A 20,136-nucleotide genomic window follows, 5' to 3' on the forward strand; every position below is an offset into this window, starting at 1 on the left:
CAAGACAGCCCTCACTGATGTCTGAGAAAAGCAGGTCCAGTGCAAATCATTGAACACCACAGTTCATAGCCACCTGAAGTGAGCCAGTACCTTCTGGCTGTTATTCAGGAAACCACAGGCTAAATCAAATACATTGAACTTCTTATTTCTGCCACACACCATGTTCCAGCTGGACTGTCACGGACAGCATCTCGCCTCCTACCCATATCAGTTTTCATGTTAATTCTGTCCTTCTACATGTTAGCACAATAGCAGATTAGTGCTTTATATACACACTATAGATGTACATAAGCTATAGAAATTTGTCTAATTTGGTCAAGGTTTGGTTGTGAAAACTATCCTCTGAAAGCACAACCTTGATACTTCAGATTTATTCATTTTGTACCAGCAGGCACACTGCGGGCTACATAAAGAGAAACGACTAGATGGCTTAAAAAAATACCTTCTTTCTTCACTCCCTTTTTGCATCAGTCAGGTAGTTGGACAATCGGGAAACACGAGACAGACCACTGAGACAAATGGTAATATCTCTGATGTCAGACCATGCTGTGAAAAATACTCTATCAAGCACGAGTGCTATTTTACTGCAATAGTCCTTCCTCAGAAACATGAAATCTATGAATAATTTTGAATATGTTGTCAAAATGTGGAACAAAAACACAGCCCAAATGCAACTTTTAATGGTATAGTTCTTGTATTTGTTGCTGAAGCGTGATGCATTTGCATAGGACATGTGGCTAAAAGCCTGCTTCCTTTATGTCTCCTGAGAATGTAGGGCAGCATTCAAATACACATGCTGGTAAAAGAGGCAATTATACCCATCAGGTACTTCAGGCAATAGGCCTTAACTAATTTATCAGCTCTGAATCAGAAACGGAGGTAATGCAATAAGCAAGAATGTTTTTGCCTTGAACAACACTGCAACTTATCCATTAGCTACACCCATTTATTCTGGATGGGGTCAAAGGGCAATGCAATCCAATATGATTCAAATCCTCCTAAATTATACTGGTTTATAGTGCATTCATGATACAGCAAAAACGGTGCATGCACAACACATAATACCTGCAATAGAGTTTGGAAAGCAATCATTAATTAGCTTTCCCGTAATGAAGAGTTGGAGCGGACTCATTGTGGCGGGGAATTTTGGAGATCATTTGAACAATTTATCTTCATCTGCAGCATAAATCAAAATAGTATTTTTTAACAAGCACTAAAGAGAAATTCCACCTGCAATATGTCAGTGTAATAGACACATAGTGGCTGCTTTCTCACACTAAGTGTTCTGTTCTTGCTGCTTATTGATGGACACTGACATATCAGTAATTAAAATTCTTGGCTGTTGTTTATTTTTTAATCACGCTGCTCTGCAGTTCAAAGTGCCACATGCTGGGATGCCGTTTCAATGTTTTAACAGTGTAATGAGGCATATTTGATAGCTGGCATAAACAGAGCTAGCAAACAAATGATCTGTAATGGATCTCTGTGGCTGATTCACAAAAAGCCAGACAAACGACAGGCCTCTTTGCTCACCGAGATTCATTGTACTTGTTTAAGAACTTCCTCAGACGACATGTAACGCATGTACTATCAATCTCGGGGAGGAAAAAGCGCACTTGTTCAAATCTTACTGCAGATATCTGGCGCGAAGTATCTTTAAACTCTTTAAACTCTCAGCTGATTCACTAACTTTGCACCAAGTGGTATTCTCTGGGATGAAAAATTGAAAAAATGCTGTTGCTCAAATAGCTGGTTCAAAATGCCAAGCAGTTCTTACAGACCTCCATGTTAAAATTCCCAAATTGATTCCAAATATAATACTGGTCACTTTAGCTAATTTTCCCGTTTGTGACACCTGTATGACACAGAACAAAGATATTGGTGAGGTAAAGTTTATACTCTGTCAGAAGACTTATCTTCATTTTCGGTCTCTGTGTCTTCTTATAGAAGACATAGACCTCTCTGCATTGAATCGTATCTGTTATTAATCTCTGTCTCTCTTCCACAGCATGTCTTTTATCCTGTCTTCCTTCTCTCACCCCAACCGGTCGCAGCAGATGGCCCCGCCCCTCCCTGAGCCTGGTTCTGCCTGAGGTTTCTTCCTGTTAAAAGGGAGTTTTTCCTTCCCACTGTCGCCAAAGTGCTTGCTCATAGGGGGTCATATGATTGTTGGGTTTTTCTCTGTATCTATGAAGCTCCTTGAGGCGACTTTTGTTGTGATTTGGCGCTATATAAATAAAATTGAATTGAATTGAATTCTTCCAATAAAACTACGCACAATTGGGTTAGAGTTAGGGCTTTTATGAAAGGTGGGTGCTATTAAATGACACCTGTTCGAAGTTTTGTCCCAGTCAAAGCCCAGACCTCAATCTAATTGAAATCCTTTTAGAGAGCAGTGTATGAACAAAGATCTTCAAACCTTCCTGAACTGAAGCAATGCTGTAAAAAAGAGTGGGACAAAATTCCTCCCTAACAATGTGAGAGATGATAAACTCAACAAGCGCTGCTACGTTGGTTCTACCAGCTACTGAACCATCAGGTGCTGCTAGTGGTTCACAGGACCGCACAGTCACTAAAATGTCCTTTTTCCTGGGCCACATCGACACAGTGCCAGCACTGTATTCTGATTGTTAAAGAATTATCTGAACTTAAATATTAATGGTAACATTTTAGCTCAGTGGGTGAGCAGGCAACCATATGCCAGATGGCTGGAGCGCGGTGGCCCAGATTGGCGTCTGCTCTGCAGCCCTTTGCTGTGCGTCTCCCCCTTCTCTCTCTCTCTCTCTCCCCCCACTTTGTCTATCTTTACTGCTACTCTAACGAATAAAGGCAGAACATGCCCCTCAAAAAAGTCAAATTACTGCTGGATCCACATTCCTACCATTATCTATGCCTACGTGCTGCTCGTAGATACCCTAAAAATAAGACTGTTGATATATGCACCAGAAATAAGCTTCTCCAAATAAAAAGGGACCAGGATGCCTTCTGGACCCTTCTTATGTGAAGTGTTTCAAGCATGTCCTACCAGGATGAGACCCCTGGGCAGACTTATGTCTTCTGGCTGGCTAAGGAATGCTTTGGTATCCTCCTGGAAGAGCTGGAGGCGGTGGATGGGGAGAGTTGCTCTTCTGATTAAACTGCTGCCCCCGCAACCAGATAAGCAGTAGAAAATGGATGGGCAAATGAATAATGACTCGCTCCTATACAAACCAGTACTATAACAGGACTGGTTAAACTGATAAAATGCATTCAATTAACCGATTCAATCGACGGGTAATTTGAGTTTCCTCAAATGCCCATTAGCGCTTACCTTAACCTTTACTTTTACTGAGCGTTAACTTCCTCAGGCATTGCTCCAGTGCACAGCTGAACTAAACTATAGCTGCAATTTCACACTACGCCTGGTCACTTTCTAACCAAAGGACGACACAGCCACCTTTAGCTGTACTTCAGAAAATCTCATATCATCTTCAGAAAAATTAGCAAGACTTGAGTAGTTTAATCATTCTGCCACTCTCCAGAAATTAATGCAATATGAGTTTTCATGATTTTTCTCATTAGTCTCTGTTTGCACAGGGACTAGTGGCACCGCTTCCTTACCGTGGATATCTTCCATCTAGTTTTAATGAGCTTCACATGGGAGTTGTTCCCTGCTTTCAGTCAGGCTCTGAGGTCATGGGTTGTCATTTTCACTTACTGAGGGCATTGTAAAGCTCGTGCTATACAAATTGACAAGAGAGTTACACCCTTGCCCATCATGGTATCCGCTTACCTGAGGCAATTATCTCCATTCAAAATCACACATGGGAAATCTGTAGAATGTGTAAATGACACTGACATGAGGAAATTAGTTTGTGGAAGCTGGCACTGAAAACGTAAAAAACGATTAAAGAAAAAGTCTTACATTTTTAGCTTTGATCTGTATCTTTATATTTGTTCTAAAATTATAAATGCAAGGAAACAGAATCTGTCCATCTGCTTAGTCCAAACAAACAACAACAACAACACAAAGGAAATGAAGATTTATTAATTTTTTGCTTTGCCGTAGTCGATGAGACTGCTCCGGTGTCTCCAGATGATCAATTTTTAAAACTTTCCTGCATTTGTCACAATTGTTGTGTTGAGTACTTGTGGCACAGCCTGTGTTTTTGCTCATCCCCTGTCTCTTAGATAATCATATCAATGGCAATATTTTGCCAACCTCTCCACCCAGCTCAAACGCCACTTAACGCCCACCAGAAAATGATTATTATTACTACAGGTATGATGCATCTATCTACCACTCAAACAAAGTGTTATGAAGAGGACTGAAATCATCTGACAGTCCCTCCTCTTCATTTCACTTTTAGATCACTACACACTGTTGCTCTTTTATTTCAAATCAGCCCTGGGAGAGCTTTTTGTTGACTAGGTATGACCACATGACTAACTTATATCTCTATTTCTCCCATATTCACTTCGTAACGATGCCAACCGGCTTGAAAGTTGTCATTTGTGCATCTGGATGAGCTTTAATTGGAAAGATGTTCTGCTTTGATTTGCCAGCATGTGAACTTGGTGCCAAAATCTACAATTCATCCAAGCAAAGTACTCGATATAACCCAAACATTAACCCTTTCATTAGGAGTTGGATAAGCGCCCGTAACGCTCTCCACTGCCAGCATGATTAAGGTTTCTCCCTGTAGGCTCTTGGATAGCTGCCTGTAAACCTGCATTAAATTTGCTTATTTGTGCATTTCTTTTACTTTGTGCAAATTCATTCATCATCTAAAGACTGAGCCTTTCCTTTTCAGTCGCTTTACAGACAGCTTGAGTCAAGCCATCTCACAGGGCAGGTTTAAGGTTTAAGGAGGGGTCAGCATCCTGTAAACTGAAGGGGATAGAGTTTGTAGCTTTAATTGCCAACAAAGGCTAAAACAATTGGCTTTACTTTCAATTTTACTCCGGTTGAAAAAGCATTAAAATCAGATTTTGGTTTTCTGTTAGTCTGAAAAATGAAGCTGACATGTAGATTCACTGAGAGTTTTTCAATCCCGGACAAATTAGTGTTGAGGAAAGGATAAATGGGTACAGTGGTGATTTAATGTGACACTTCCATTAAGTTAGGGGACTCACAAAATTTTGAGTTGTTGGTAGGAAAAAAAATCTAAAATTTATGAAGACAGGCAGAAAATGTAGGGAAAGCGAGCATGGGTGTGACGTGTATTAAAGGTCCTGCTAGCTAATTTGTGCATGCTGCTCGTTGTTTCTGTTCACAGACTCAGAATCGGTTAGTTATTCCCTGTACATGATTAAAGACGAAGGGGGACAGAGCCTTTCAGTCTGTGGCACCAAGGCTGTGGAACAGTCTACCACCGCAACTGCATTTAGACGACTCTGTGGATTCATTTAAATAACAATTAAAATGTTTTCTGTTTAATCATGCTTTCTGTTTTTTGAAATATGATTTAGTAACTTTGAAACTACCTGTTTTTTTAATGCTTTTTTGTCCCTTAATGCTCACGTTCGTCTTTTGTATATAATACAGCACTTTGTGTTCGCTTGTCTGTGTAATTTGTTTCATAAATGAACTTTACTTATTTATATGTGGAGCCTTTTTTAACCACAGAATAAACCAAAGATGTCAAACATATTTTAGTTGATGAGGTCCAAAGCAGTTGGACCGTTAGCTGGGAATCTATCATAAAATGACCTCGACTGTGGTTGTTTTTGTTTTTGACCTTTTATTTTAAGCACATGCTGAAAATGTCCACTTTTAATGAACAGATTTCGGTAATATGGGCTCAAATTATGGTGAATTGTGTAACCTTGTAAAGAAAATTGATAGCTGGCATGAACAGAATTTTGTTTGGCATCTATAGATGAGAATTTGTGTGTGTGTGTTTGTAAAAAAATATTTACACAAGTTAGAAATTTTTTTTGTTAAGGTCTGCTTACAGATACAAAGCAAAAAATTACACGTTAAACTGTGTGTGACTCAACTTACCAGTACGAATTTTGACCCCATTTTTCTTCCTTTCAGGTGATTGGTTAATGTCATGTCAATTAGAAATTTAACAATCCAATCAGAGAACAGATGGGTTTGGCTGTTGGAGGGGTGCTTTACTGAGCTTCAGGTCCTGAAAGGGTAAATGGCCTTTTGTGTGACGTGCCAGCGTTTGCCTTCATCACCACGAAGGGAAACAGTCTGTGTGTGTCCAAGTTCGGTGAATTTTTTGTCACAGGTGTACGTACAGGGACATCCAGGGACAGGGACATCCAGAGCCTTTTCAACGGATCTGTGAACACTTGTAGAGGATAAACTCAGAGATATCTAGTACACGCAAAGCTGCTGCAAAAAAACAACAGTGTGACTCACAGCAATGGTCCCGGGTCAGCCCTGACTTTGTGTTAAAGTAATAAACTTTATCCAAAGTTTATTAAAAATAAAAGATAAAGTAATTAACTTTATCCTTTTAACAGCTACCTAAAGTTAAGGGACCTACCCTTCAGCTTCAAACTGCATTACCCTTTCAGGACCTGAAGCTCAGTAAAGCACCTCTCCAACAGCCGAACCCATCTGTTCTCTGATTGGACTGTTAAATTTGTAATTGACATGACATTAACCAATCAGCTGAAAGGAAGAAAAATGGGGTCAAAATTCGTACTGGTAAGTTGAAAGTCACACACAGCCAGAGAACATGAGCGCAGAGTTTTACATGTAGTTTTTTGCTTTGCATCTGTAAGGAGACCTTAACAAAACACACACACTTCTCATCTATAGATGCACAAACATATAACATATTTTGGTTTACAAGGTTACAAAACTCAGTTTACAGCTACGCAATTGATTTACAAGTGCATAATATCTATGACCACAATTTGAGCCCATACAGAAATGTATCCATTTCCCCACATTCAGCTACTGTCATTACACAGGAGCAGTAGCACAATGTTGGGTACAGTGTGAGCCATGGCTTAACCAGATTAACAAGCCATGTAAATAAGAATGCTGTAAAACTGATTACGATGATTCAGATAGATAAAACTAATAGTCCAACCTTTATCATGTGATCCATTCTTAACTTGTAAAACCATTCTTCCTGGTGCAACACGCAATTAAATTTACTTAAATGATACTTTTCCTGTATGTAGGTTTCCCATTTTGCAAAGACATCCAGTCAGCCAGGCTGACTTTGGACCAAATGTTTTCCCACCTCAGGTTCCAAGACTGATTATACTGATTTTTTTATGGACACAAACTCAACATAAGAAATATTTGGTGATATCATTAAGAGTTATATTTTTGAAACTGTCAGTGCACCTTTATTAGTAAAATCTCTAAAGCAGCGCCATCTTTTTAAATGCAAAACTAGCTGAACCTTAACGGAAACATCTTCTGGTTCAGGTAATAATCAAACACATGACACGTTAGCACAAACGGGCATGAATCATGAGCTTCAAAATGAATTACATGCCTACTGAGTGATGTCGGAGGATTTATTCATGCAAAGCGGTTTCTCTTTAATGAACAAAATTCTGTACTGAGCTTGTAGACATCAGTCGAGAGGTCACTTTTTTTTTTCCACAACAATGCACTCAGCAAAACAATGCTTCTGAGAACTAGAGTGGGGCTTCACAGTACAGTATTTATGCAGCTTTAACCAAGCCAGAAAAATCCACATACAAAACAGAAGGACTGCTGCGTCTGAAGGGGGAAGGCTTAGTGGCAGCTAAAGGCCCAACTGCTGACTGGAGCCACATCTGCATGCATTAGGTTTTGCCGTTCACGATCAATAGTGGAGAAGCTTCAAAGAGGACAGCAATGTGCCAGAGGGCTCCGTAGAGAAGACATGTTGGGCTAGGGTGCTTGTATTCTGACTTTCATTGTGTCATGTGTTTTACATTTGCCCCATCTCAGTGAGCAAGCTAACACTTATCAACACCTCAGCTCTGGACATAAATAGAAATCTTTAGAGGGAGAAGAGAGAAAAGCAGCAGACAAAAAAGTGTCAGAAAACTTGAGGTAATTGTACACAAAACTCTGAGGTCTTAAACAACAGCAGTCGTCTAAAAGAGGAGAAACTTTGTGCCCGACTGAAGGTATCCCCCCCAATGACTGAAGAATGAAAACGCCTACAACCTGAATGAGTAGTGTGGGCACAATGATCTGGTCCTCAACACCTCAACCAAAACAAAGAGACGGTTATTGAATTCAGAATAATAAAAACTACAACTGACAGATTCGGGAGCAGTTTATACCCTGGAGCTGTAGCTTCGACCACCACAATCTCCAGCACACTATGACACAGCAGTACTCAGACTCTTCAATACAAAAACATACGATACAGAGGAGAGGAAATGTTAATTAAACTGGCTAAATCATATATTAATTCTTCCTCTTTATTTTTATGTTTAATTACTTACTTATTTAGTTATTCTGTTGCTTTTATGTTAAGAGAAAGCCAAACCAAATTTCATTGTATTATATATAATAACAATAAAGATAATTCATTCATGAATTCACATGCTTGATATTATACACTATGTACACTATACACAGTGTTGGGAAGGTTACTTTTAAAATGTATTCCATTACAGATTACAGAATACATGCCCCAAAATGTATTTTGTAACGTATTCCGTTACGTTACTCAATGAGAGTAATGTATTCTGAATACTTTGGATTACTTAATATATTATCATGCTGTTTACAACTACATGAATGTACTATTGCTGTGATTTATTACTGTTACTGAAGGTCCGCGGCTCCGAACCGTAGTAAAGGGACCTCTGGCTAATACGGTGGGTTCTGTGTCGGGCTCATAGCCGAAAACTAGCTTTAATAGCTTAATAGCTTACTTACAACTGGGCTCGTCAGGCACTCTTCTTGGCTGCAGTGGTTATTATTATATTTACATGCTTCCAGCTCCCGTTTTTGCTCGATGACAGCTCGTACTTTTCCTTTTTCTCCCTCCCTCGCTCACAGACACATAACGTGTATGGCAGTCCATTCTCCCTGCAGCACGGACTACGCTGCCTATGATGCTACATTCTTTAGAGCTATACCTGTAGCATTCTGCCTGTTAGCTTAGCACAACAACAACAAAAAGGCCTCTCTCACCCAGGAAACACGCAGAGAGAGCGTCACCCTGTAACCATGGCAACCGTAACGCTGCCGCCTGGAACAACAGAACGTAGCTGTCAAACAAAACCCAAACAGGCCTGACCCGCCACAATATGAAACCCGCCACAATTTTTTTCTTTCCCTCTTTCTTTCTCCCTTTTCTTTCCCCCAGTCAAGTCTGTCCCGTATTCAGCAAGTGAAAATAAAATAAAGAATAAAAGGTGAATCAAATGGACCATTACGGCAAAGCTGGGATGGTCAATTTGGTAAAGAAAATCCGTTGGGCATCTTTCTTCGCCTTTAGACAATAATTCTGATGGCAAAAGAGCCAAACGGGACAGGCAAAAAAAAAAAAAAAAAAAAAAAAAAAAAAAGAAACAGGGAAGTACCGCCGTGTAATCCATTTATTTCAACAAAGTAACTGTATTCTAAATACCACCTTTTTAAACGGTAACTGTAACGGAATACAGTTACTCATATTTTGTATTTTATGTATTCCGTTACTCCCCAACACTAACTATACACAATGACTGTCATTGCACTTTCACTGATCCGCTGCCATATCAGCCTCTTCTGGGTTGATGCTTTGAAGTTTTTATTTTGGTTGAACTTGTCTGCGTAACTTTTTAATTTAGGAGCACAAACTGTATGTGAAGTAAATGTTTCACCTTTTCCCCCCCCTTTTCTTTTTAACTGTAACTTATATAAAGGGGATGCCGCGATGCACCATAATCTCTTGAAGGTTGTCTCCCTTTATTCTGAAAATATCAAATGATAAATGGAAAACCCACCACGGAGTACGCTGAGAGCAGAACAAAAAGGCTGAGAACGGGTGTGGACAATAGGTGTGAAACCATTCTCCCAGTACAGGAATCTTCTTATCCCTCCCCCAAAGCAAAAGTGACATAAAGGCCCAGAAGCTCTTTGTTCAAACATGGTACAGTATCACTTTCAACAGTGTTAACACAAAAAAACAGGCAAATCAAATGAGGTGTGATAATACAGTGTGATAGCAGGACGGCGCACCGAGCACTACATGTTAGCAAATGACACTGAACACCTTCATCAGAATGCAACATCATCAGACGTGTAATGGGTAGTGGATGAATAGTGTCTTTTTTTGGATTTCTTCCAAATAGACACATTTTTGGAATTCACCTTCGAGGCTGAAAAATGAAGCCAACATAGAAGTGCCAAAAACTGCAGTTCAAATGGCCACTTGAGGCCGGCAAGAAATGTGAGTCAATCAGTCACAGACTTAATGTTAAAATGTTCATCTTTAGAGCTGAAATTAAGATGCTGACAGTTTGGTTTAAAAAAAATGTGTGTGCTTCAACATTTAAAGGTTCCAAGCAGCAGCCCACGAACCAACGGGTGACATCAAGGTGGCAACGTTCATCATTTCCATGCAAACTGTGGCTTACACCAGCAACTGTCACTAAAGCACTCGCACAAATCCAATGCAGCTAAAATACATCATACTCAATTGACTCATTCTTACAGGGCAGCCACAAATAACCGAACAACTGTGAATCACAAGGCAGAGTTGTGAAGTTCACATCATCCAAAGCAGCAGAGAGGAGGAATCTGCTGCTGCGACTCACAGCGCAGACAGCAGCCGCTCTGCTGTGACTTGTTCTCGATTACCAACCCAGACTATGAAGCCACGGAGCATCAGCGAGGTCCAACACTATGCCTAGCGTGCGTTTGCTACTGCAGTCCTGTATTGTAGATACGGTTTAGTTAAGGCTCTGAATAGACAAGTTATTTCACAAATTTAGGTTCATTATGAAACAAAATTCCCTGAGTGTGTTGTGATGTGGAAATTGGGCCTTAAACAAACGGTATCAAACACTTATAGCATTAAGATTCTGCTAAAATGTAATCAAAGGCAGGAATATATTTTTGGCATCTAGAGATCAAGAGAAATCTACATAATGCTGCTTTATGAGGTTTCCTGACTGTGTTAACACCATAAGAAGTGTCATTTGAAGAGAAAAGACAGCTATAAAACACCTAAAACCTTATCACAAATATTAGAATCATTTGGTGATAAATATGAAGCTTATGGCCACTTTCGAAGCCTTAGCACAGGCAATTCCAGTAAAACAGCAAAGGAACGTCTCATTTTCACATTATTTCAGGAGGGCATGTGTCTTGAATATTGGAATCTCCCTGATTAGAACAGGAAAAATGACAAAGATAACTGTTGAGAAGAAAGATGTCTATTAGAGTGTGCCCGTGTCCTGTGGAGGTATAATTAAATGTGATGGCTCGTGTTTCATATTAGACGATATGAATACAGTATTAGCCATTAATAGGACAGGATGGTGATGGTGGGGCTGAAAGATGGGAAAGAAAATGGGACGTGGAATCATGATAGAGGAAGCAAATTAGTTCCTCACCTATGTTGGGCTGCAGATCTGAAAGGTATGATAAAAGCCTCAGCGTACTTCAGAATTAATTACAATGCCAGCTGCCAAATGTGGACATATTTTCTTTGTGGAATGCGAAGCAGAAAGACTCCATGATTACAATGCAATCACATAGTGATTGGAAATACACGATGGCACTGCTAAAGAGGCCGTTATTTTGGCGTTGGGTGGGCCTGATTACTGCTATTGAATGGAACAAAAAAAAAAAATATCACGCCATTTTTGGAACAAGCAAGGCAGCTCTCTTTGGTTTAGTTCCTTTAATCAGTTGTTATTTTGAAGACAACTTAACACCTACCAGATCAAACAGAAGTCTGAGGACGACACAAGCCCTGCAGATATAATTCTGTCCCTTAAGTAATTGAGGTTCCTGGGATTTGGGAGTGGCGTACGAGTATTTGCTACATCAGGATCATAACGCTGCTGGACTAAACCGTAATATGCCCCAAGTGTATAGGGTAATAATATGCAAATTACACTTCCAAAGTAATGAAGGACAGGATCTAATTTTCATCTGGCCACCCATCTGCAACAGCGCTAAACACTTATAGCACACAATGTAAAGCTGTAACAGAGCACAATATCCTCAAGAACATAAATACTAATGTGCTGCTGCACTTAGGGAATGCTGGACCTGAGCTAGGAGTCGATTTTGGTGACAACCACACCGGAGGCAATTTTTCTAGATATGCAGTAATGAGGCTGGTGTGAGATTGACCTTGCTTAAATGGCATTGCTAATAATGCCATTAGAACCACAATCAGAGCCATTTAATCACCCGACTTAATGCTCCTAATATCCCAGGTTGTGACGTTCGCGATATTAGCAGCTTTTGCGCTTTAAAACAAAAGCTAGAACAGATTAAATTGAGTTCAATAGCTTTTTAAACCTTCACTTGTGTCTTTGTGAAATTCAGCGTCAAATGTACTTTTCGCCCTTTGCCATGCACTCTGTTGAAAGCTAAGCTCCACAGCGGCTTAATCAGTTACACAGAAGGCTCCTAATCCAACTGAAATCCTTGACAAGATGCCCTGCCAAACAACACGATTTGTGACAGATTCCTGCCATATATCCTACTCCTTACGTGACCCTGCTTCCGCTGCCAGTACCCACACATAAGGATATGTGCACCGTCACCTTCCCAGCTTCTGCAAATCCCATTTGCATTTGCATATGACATTAAATAATAACCACACTTTGTAGGGCGGTGTTGCATTTATTGGACTTTTTTTGTGATTGCAAGCAAAGAAGTGATGTTATTTGTACTCCAAGAACCTGTGGAGCAGTCTTGAAGCCTGCTCCTCTGAGGGAGGAAATATGTTCTGAAAGGTCTCTTTCTTTCATGAGACAATGCAGGCAATTGGAGTGAGCTGTGCAGACTGTACTGGGTGGTAGACTGGGTGATTGGTGCTGTGCCTCACTAACCACACAGCAAAGGTGTAACAATGGGATGATGGAGTGGCATATGTAGGCAATATGAGGGTTGAGTGCAAGAGGGGGATGGTGGGGACAACTTTTAACCGAATCTCTGAGATCCAAAGGGAAAAGCTGGATTTTACAGAGCAATAAACTAAACTTGCTCAGGTTAGTCAGGATGCTGCTTCAATTATTTCTAAATGTGCTGTTCTCTTTTTCACTGTCAGTTTCTGAGTCAGTCCATTCAAGTCCATTGCTCACTTTCACCCCCCAAAAAGAAAAAAAAGGTGTAGAAAATCACAAACATCCCCCAAAACTGCAGATTTGTTATCGTTCCTTTGATTTAGCAGTGTTTTACACCAGACGCCCTTCCTGATGCAATCCCAAAGAGAATTTCTGTCTGTGGCTGGAATCAAACTGAATGTGTTAACCACTACACCACTGGAAGCAAGATGAAATGTATCACAGCCATGAGCCATCCCTTACTTCTTTAGATTTTGCTATGGAAATGGGGAATAGGTAAAGTGGTTTGCTGAAATGTGCAAACATGCCTGGAAATACAGTATATGAGGTAAAAATAGAGTCTGTACAATTTTAAGTATCTTGAAAGTCAATATTTGGTATGAGAACTTTTACTCTTCAGCACAGCTGGAACTCTCTTAGGCAGCTGTCTTACAATTTCTAGAGAAGAGGTTTTCAGCAATAGTTCTTTAGGCTTCTTAAAGGACATTCAAAGCTCTTCTTTAGATGTTGGCTCTGTTTTGTTCTGTTCTCTGTCAAAATGAGCCCATCCTGCTTCAACAATCCTGAGATCCAGCTTCTGGGGAGGCCAGTCCATGACTGTTAGTGCTCCATTGTGTGTTTTATATATCTAGGTATGCTTTTACTGCATTGGCAGTGTGTTTGGGATTTCTCCTGACTACCTTCATACATATTAATGATGATTTGAACCAAAGAATTTAACACTGGGAGTCACAAGACCTGTTGCCACAAATTTTTAGTCCAGTTCTTGAGTAAGTTGGTGGACCACAGCTTTTTCCTTTTCCCTTTCACATCATAATGGCCTTTTGGGACTCATCTTGCTGGTGCAAAAATACTATTTTATGCCATTCAAAGTGTGTTCTTTGGGATTTTTTTGTACAGTCAGCTAAAGAATTAGAATAAATGATAAATAAAGTGCCTGAAGTTGCTTGTCATGTGTTCATATATACACACAGAGAGAAAAAAGGAATAACCAGAAGTTTCTTTATACAAGTCACTGTTGTAGATGTTGTGATTTTCATGTTTTCTAAAAGTTAATGACTTGACCAAAACCTTCTTGGAGTCAGGTGTTAAGTTGTGAAGATGAGACTGGAAGTGTGTCATAGGTACTTCCCTCTGTTTTTGTTACTTTCGTTTTTAATTAGGGAGACCCACTGAGGTCAAATCTCCTTCACTTTTATTCCCATTGACATCAACCTCTTTTTCCTGTTTATAGCATCATACAAACTCAAAACACCTAAAAAATACAACAGAAAAGAAAGACACATTTCTTACTGGTAAACTCTGCTCTTCTCAAGACTTCTCTAAAAAATGTCTTAATACGAGTGTTCCATCAATCAAACGAATATTCACAGGAAAATGTTACAAAGGCATTTCAAAAGAAATGGACGTCACAATGAGACAAATTGTCTGCAATTGTACCAGAGCTGCTCCTGCTCGCTCCAGGAATGGGCCTACAGAGAGCACAATGTGCAATCCTAAAAGAGGTGAAAAAGAACCAAAAGGTAAGAGCAAAACATCTTCAGAAAAGCTTTGATCACAAAATGTTCAGTAAAATACTAAAAAGTATTGGTCTTTATAGAAATACAACAAGAAAGAAGGCTTTGCCCCCATGAAAACATAGTTAGGCATGTTTCAACCACCCAGGAGCTTCAAAGGAGCAATATGGAGTGGACAGATGAGGAAAAAGGAAAGTTTAATTTCAATATAATGAGCTGGAAAATTTTTTGGATCAGTAGTCCGTACAATGGCTTTCTTGTAAAATTCATTAAGTGAATAATATGATAAGCTTTAAGAGTTTCATAAAATGGCCTTCTCAAGATTTCCCCATGATTAATGATTATTAATGCAGACTGTAAGGTAACAAATGTAAAAAATAATTAAACAAAAAAAGTCTTCTTTTATAGTTAAAGGCCAGCAAATCTGGCCTTTAAAAAATATTAACTGACCCTAAAGATTTTAATACAAAAGCAAAATTATGGCTTAAAGATCATTAAAATGAGTCTATACCATTCTTAATGGTTACTTTTAAATGTTTCTAATTACTTGTTGCTTCTATTATTATTATTATTATTATCATCATTATTGTTTTTGGTGTTGATATTTTATAACTGCCCATATATTAATTTTGATAAATGTCTTAAAAGGCTAACCAAGGAAAAGTTTAGCTGTGGCTAGTGGCAAGTACACTGCATTGGTTACATTTTGTTTAAATGTAACAATTGTAATATGTACTGTCCCTGTTGTACACAATACAAATGCAAATGTGTCTAAAGAACATATCTGTACTCAGGAATGGTACTAATGGTTCAGCCTATATCACACAAGCATTAATGAGATCACACTGATACAACATTAGTAAACACTTTTCAAACTGGAGGAAATTTAACCTTTAATCTTATCAAACACATCAAGTAGTTTTCATTATTTTCTGATTAAATCAGCAAAATTGTCAGTTAGGATTCGAATTTGTCATACTTTTGACTGCTTTAGCTCGATGTAAGGCCTCCAGTTTAAAATCCAAAATTGCAGGTTGATTTCTAACGGGAAATCAGGGGAGACGGCCTATGATACAAATATTACTGCACAGCAGAACAATTCCGTTTTAATACCCTGGATAAATCGCAACTCTGAGCTTTTAAATAACTGTGATGAAAACTATTGCCTCAAATACTGCCATTTAATAATACAAACTACCACCAGGGAAAAATAAACAAAACAACAAGCCATTTTCTAATGTGGAAAGGCCCAACCGGGACTGTACTTATTAGAAGATGTGGAGAGGAAAACAAAAGATCATTTTTGTTTACTTGGACAAAAGTAAGCAAAGAGGATTCCTGATAAAGTTCTAATGAAACTGGAATGTCCAATTCTTTGACAAATTGCAGGGTGATCGTTGAAAGCTGCCGCAGCTTTCTCACAGCTGTCAAAGCAGGCAGCCGCTGGTAGATTTAAGAGAGCATCAGATCATTCATAAGCTCAAAGCCAAGCTATATGCATAGCTGTTGGGCAGTGATAAAATGTGGAGTGGAGTTTGTGGAGGAAATTAATTCTCAAATAGCTGGACCCACACCCAAGGAGTCTGTTTTGAGATCAATCTAGGTTTAGCTTTTTCTTATCCTTCCCTCACCCTTGGCACTACAACAAGCCTTATACACCTCATCACAGGGACTTCGGTAGGCTCAAGGCTTTTCCACAGTTTTTGAGACAGACAAAGGTATTTGTGCTTCACCATAAGCCTTTGCCTTCTAACCTTTACACAGCGAAGCTCATTTTCAGCTCCTGAAACGCTGCAGAGAGAGGTTAGAAAGTGCTTAAATGCCAAGCTTGGCTAAAAATCCTAAGATACAAACTCAGACTGTCAGACTGGGGTTTTTCATTATCGTAGCTGACCAGTTCTGAATATCAGCTGTGAAAAATTAGTTAATGAGTTTTATATAATTTCTCAACTGGTAGCAAAAGACTCACTGGAAATGTTTGAGGTCTCACAAGCGTCCGTGAACATATCAGCATCAAGTTTCACATGCCTGACTAACGAGGCTTTACAACAGAGGTTTGGTGTATGCTTAAAGCCTCATTCTACTCCTGGTAGCAATTCAGAAGTGTCAGTTTAGCTGAAGTGAATACAGAGTAGAAACAAAGTCTAGCAAAGAAAATAAAGAAAACAGGCCATATCTACACACATAGATAGACAGACACTCATAAACAAAGCATTTTGTTCTTCCTTTTACTTTTTCTTCCGTGGTACCATTGAATTAAAGCACTCACACAATAAATTCACAATAAATTATGCATAAAATAACAATTCTTAATTTACTACTACAGAGAAGCCAAAAGGTGAAGTCATATGTAAAAAAGAACAATAAAACCAACAACAGCAGGCAGATCATGCAGCATGTTGTGCTGTTTGACTCGTAATGTCTGAACATTAAACGCTTTCCAACAGCGTCACGCAAACAGTGAAGAATGTGGGCGACCTGCTAAATGTATTCAGATCACTTGACATACTTCTGTTGTGTAGCTGTCAAACAACACGACTCCAGTCAGTAGAACACTTTTAAGTAATTTTACCGTTTAAACAACTCATAACACAAATGTAATCCTTTGAAAACCATCCTAGTTTTAAAACCATGGATCTCCTCCATACCTGCTTCATGCCCTGGGGGACGGGGCTATGGCTCCCCACACTCCCTAGCAGATCGTTACATGGAGAAACCTTTGGAATACAAGCATGCTGATCCACACAGGTGTGCACACGGGTGTTCACAGACGCGGACTACACCTTTCTTGGCTGCTGCCTCAAAGCACATTGTGCGCTTACTATCTCGCGTGCTGCACAATATCGTTTAATATTTATTAGTATCTATTGTTTATTAGTATCTACTGTTATCTACTGCTAGCTAGTTTATTGTGATGGTGCTGTATTTATTATGTTGCTGTTTTTTGTTTGCTTTCTCTTCTGTTTTTTTTTCTCCATACAGGTGATCCAGGTGTTTTGTTTGTTTTTCTTTCTTTCCCCCTTTCTCACCGTCTCTTTTCCCCTCTGGTTTTCTTTCTCTCCCTCTCTTTCTTTCATTCTTTCTCCCTGTCCTATCCCCCAGTCATGTCTGTCCCGTTTGTAGCAACCGAAGATAAAATAAATACATAATTATAATAAAGGTCAATCAAATGGACCAATATGGCAATGCCATGATGATCCACTTGGTAAAATAAATCCGCTTGGCATCTTTCTTGGCCTTAAGACAACAATTCTGATGGCTAAAGATCCAAACGGGACACAAAAAACCCCCAAAAACCATACAACACATTTTTACATTTGTCTAGCCCTAACATTCGAGTTGATTTGACATCATAGGAGCCAAATGGAGGAAAAAGCATGAACGCCTGCATGAGTCATTTCACATTCATTGGTCAGAAATTATGCAAATTCATATTAGCAAATTGCTCACACCATGGTACAAGTAAATGTTTTAAATAATGTTTATTTAAGTTAATGGGCACTGAAAGGATTGCTTGCTGGCGAGGATGCAACTGGTCATCACTTCCTGTGAGCAGAATTGAGATTAGGTTCTCACATATCCATCCAACAAATGAATCAGACCACGATGTAGGTTAACAATCTTTAACATCAGGAAGTCCACTTCTGTTGTAGGCCTTCACACTTCTTTCAGTACAATGTGAAGCTGCTGGGGGGTTTCCAAATCGGACATGTGCACCCACCGCAGGCTCTAATGAAACTGCATTCATTTGTAGTCAAATTTATGACGTCTCATAAATTTCTGATGTCTCATAAATTTCAGCTGGGATACGTACCCGTGAAAATTTGTTTGTGTTGCTGTGAGCCATGAACTCTCATGCTCGGTCTCAACTCTGGCATTTTCTCTGATGCTCGCGCATCCTGCTGATATTGCTTTGCTGCTTTGTATACAAATTTGCATCAAATTTCAACTGTCTTCAATGTTTGAGATGATTTGCATGATATTTGCAAACTGACAGGGTGTGCACTTGACTGTGTCGGAACTTGAAAGAACTCCTGCATAGAAACGGGGATCACTGAGACAGATGATGCTGGATAGCGGGAGCGGAAACAATCTGCTCACTCTCTTAATTTGGCCATTCTACTAAGAAAACGAGAAGTGATATTACAAGGTGAAAAAGCAATTATTATCCCTGTTGCTTAAAATACAGACTCGTTGCATGAGAGACTGGTAGAATGTGGTCACCAGAAAAGTTTAAAAAACAAAACCTATTTCTCTTTTATTTGACCAAAGTCTGCCATAGAGGCCAACAACTTTTTAACAAGAGACATTTAAATGTAACATATGCACCAAAAATTGTAGGCTATACTACAACTTGATAAACACATTGTATATAAAACAATTATTTGAAATTGACGTTCTTTTATGAAATTCCTCCTTCACTACATTCTTTTTAAACTTTATCAGTACAGAGTGTTTGCTTAAGGCATACATAGCAAGAACATACAGTTTTACCCAAGTCTGTCAAGACATACATTACAAACCAACCAGTTAAAGAAGTGCAGCTGATAAATATCTGAGCTGAGACAAACAAGGATAACGAGGTAAGATGATTTCCCAATATTCCTTCATGTGGCACTCTGTACTAAAAACTGAACTGAACTGAATTAAATTAATGTCACGGTTCTGAGTCTGTGACTCAGTGGTTTTGGTTTTGATAATTATCTCGTGTTTCAAGTTAGTTCTTCTTAAGATTTTCTTCATTTTAGGGGTTGGTTTCTTATTTGTATTTTTGAGCTCCTTCTGTTTTGTGTCTCTGTGTTTCCTCCTTGTTGCCATGTCTGATGTCTTAGGCTACGTCCACACGTACCTGGGTATTTTTGAAAACGCAGATTTTTCTATGCACCTTTCTTTGGATTTTTCTTTGCACCTTTCGTCCACACGTAAACGGCGTTTTTGGTCACTGAAAACGGAGATTTTTAACTCCGGCCAGGGTGGATATTTTTGAAAACTCAGTTTTTGCATTTACGTGTGGACCAGAAAAACGGAGAAAACGCAGCGTCAAAGGTGTGCGCATTTTTTGACGTCACACTGTGCGCCACGTTATTGTTTCAGTGAAATGAATTTCTACAATACTGTTACTGTTAATTGTTCTCTCTGCAGTGTTTAAATGCTTACATATACACACACAGTTACTGTCCCTCCACACATACCACTCGGTTCTGCTTCTATGCAGTGTTGCCAACTCCTCAGTAAGGAAAATCGCTATTGGTTGTCCTAAAAGTCGCTAGAAGTCGCTAAATGACGTCATCACCTAATTTGCATAATTGGTCATGCTAATGTAATTGTAATCTATGTTGTTGGAGAGAGAAATAACATCGTGGAAGAGACATAAAGTGAGTAAAAAACATCCTAAATGCATTTAGAATTTATTTAGAAC

The 20,136-nt window shown here is 39.2% G+C and overlaps 1 protein-coding gene and 1 long non-coding RNA gene across 2 annotated transcripts in view; both read right to left on the reverse strand.

Annotated features, from left to right (window-relative positions):
• Nucleotides 1-20,136, reverse strand: part of tmem132e (transmembrane protein 132E) — a 483,984-nt gene that overhangs the window by 272,588 nt on the left and 191,260 nt on the right. The gene's annotated exons all lie outside the window — the stretch shown is intronic.
• Nucleotides 13,204-20,136, reverse strand: part of LOC146510439 (uncharacterized) — a 33,408-nt gene continuing 26,475 nt past the window's right edge. Inside the window, exon 3 of the long non-coding RNA XR_014876312.1 lies at nt 13,204-19,918. This is a non-coding gene — a long non-coding RNA (uncharacterized LOC146510439). The remainder of the gene's footprint in view (nt 19,919-20,136) is intronic.

The sequence above is a fragment of the Neolamprologus multifasciatus genome, chromosome 10 (assembly GCF_963576455.1).
Source record: "Neolamprologus multifasciatus chromosome 10, fNeoMul1.2, whole genome shotgun sequence".
NCBI lineage: Eukaryota > Metazoa > Chordata > Actinopteri > Cichliformes > Cichlidae > Neolamprologus > Neolamprologus multifasciatus.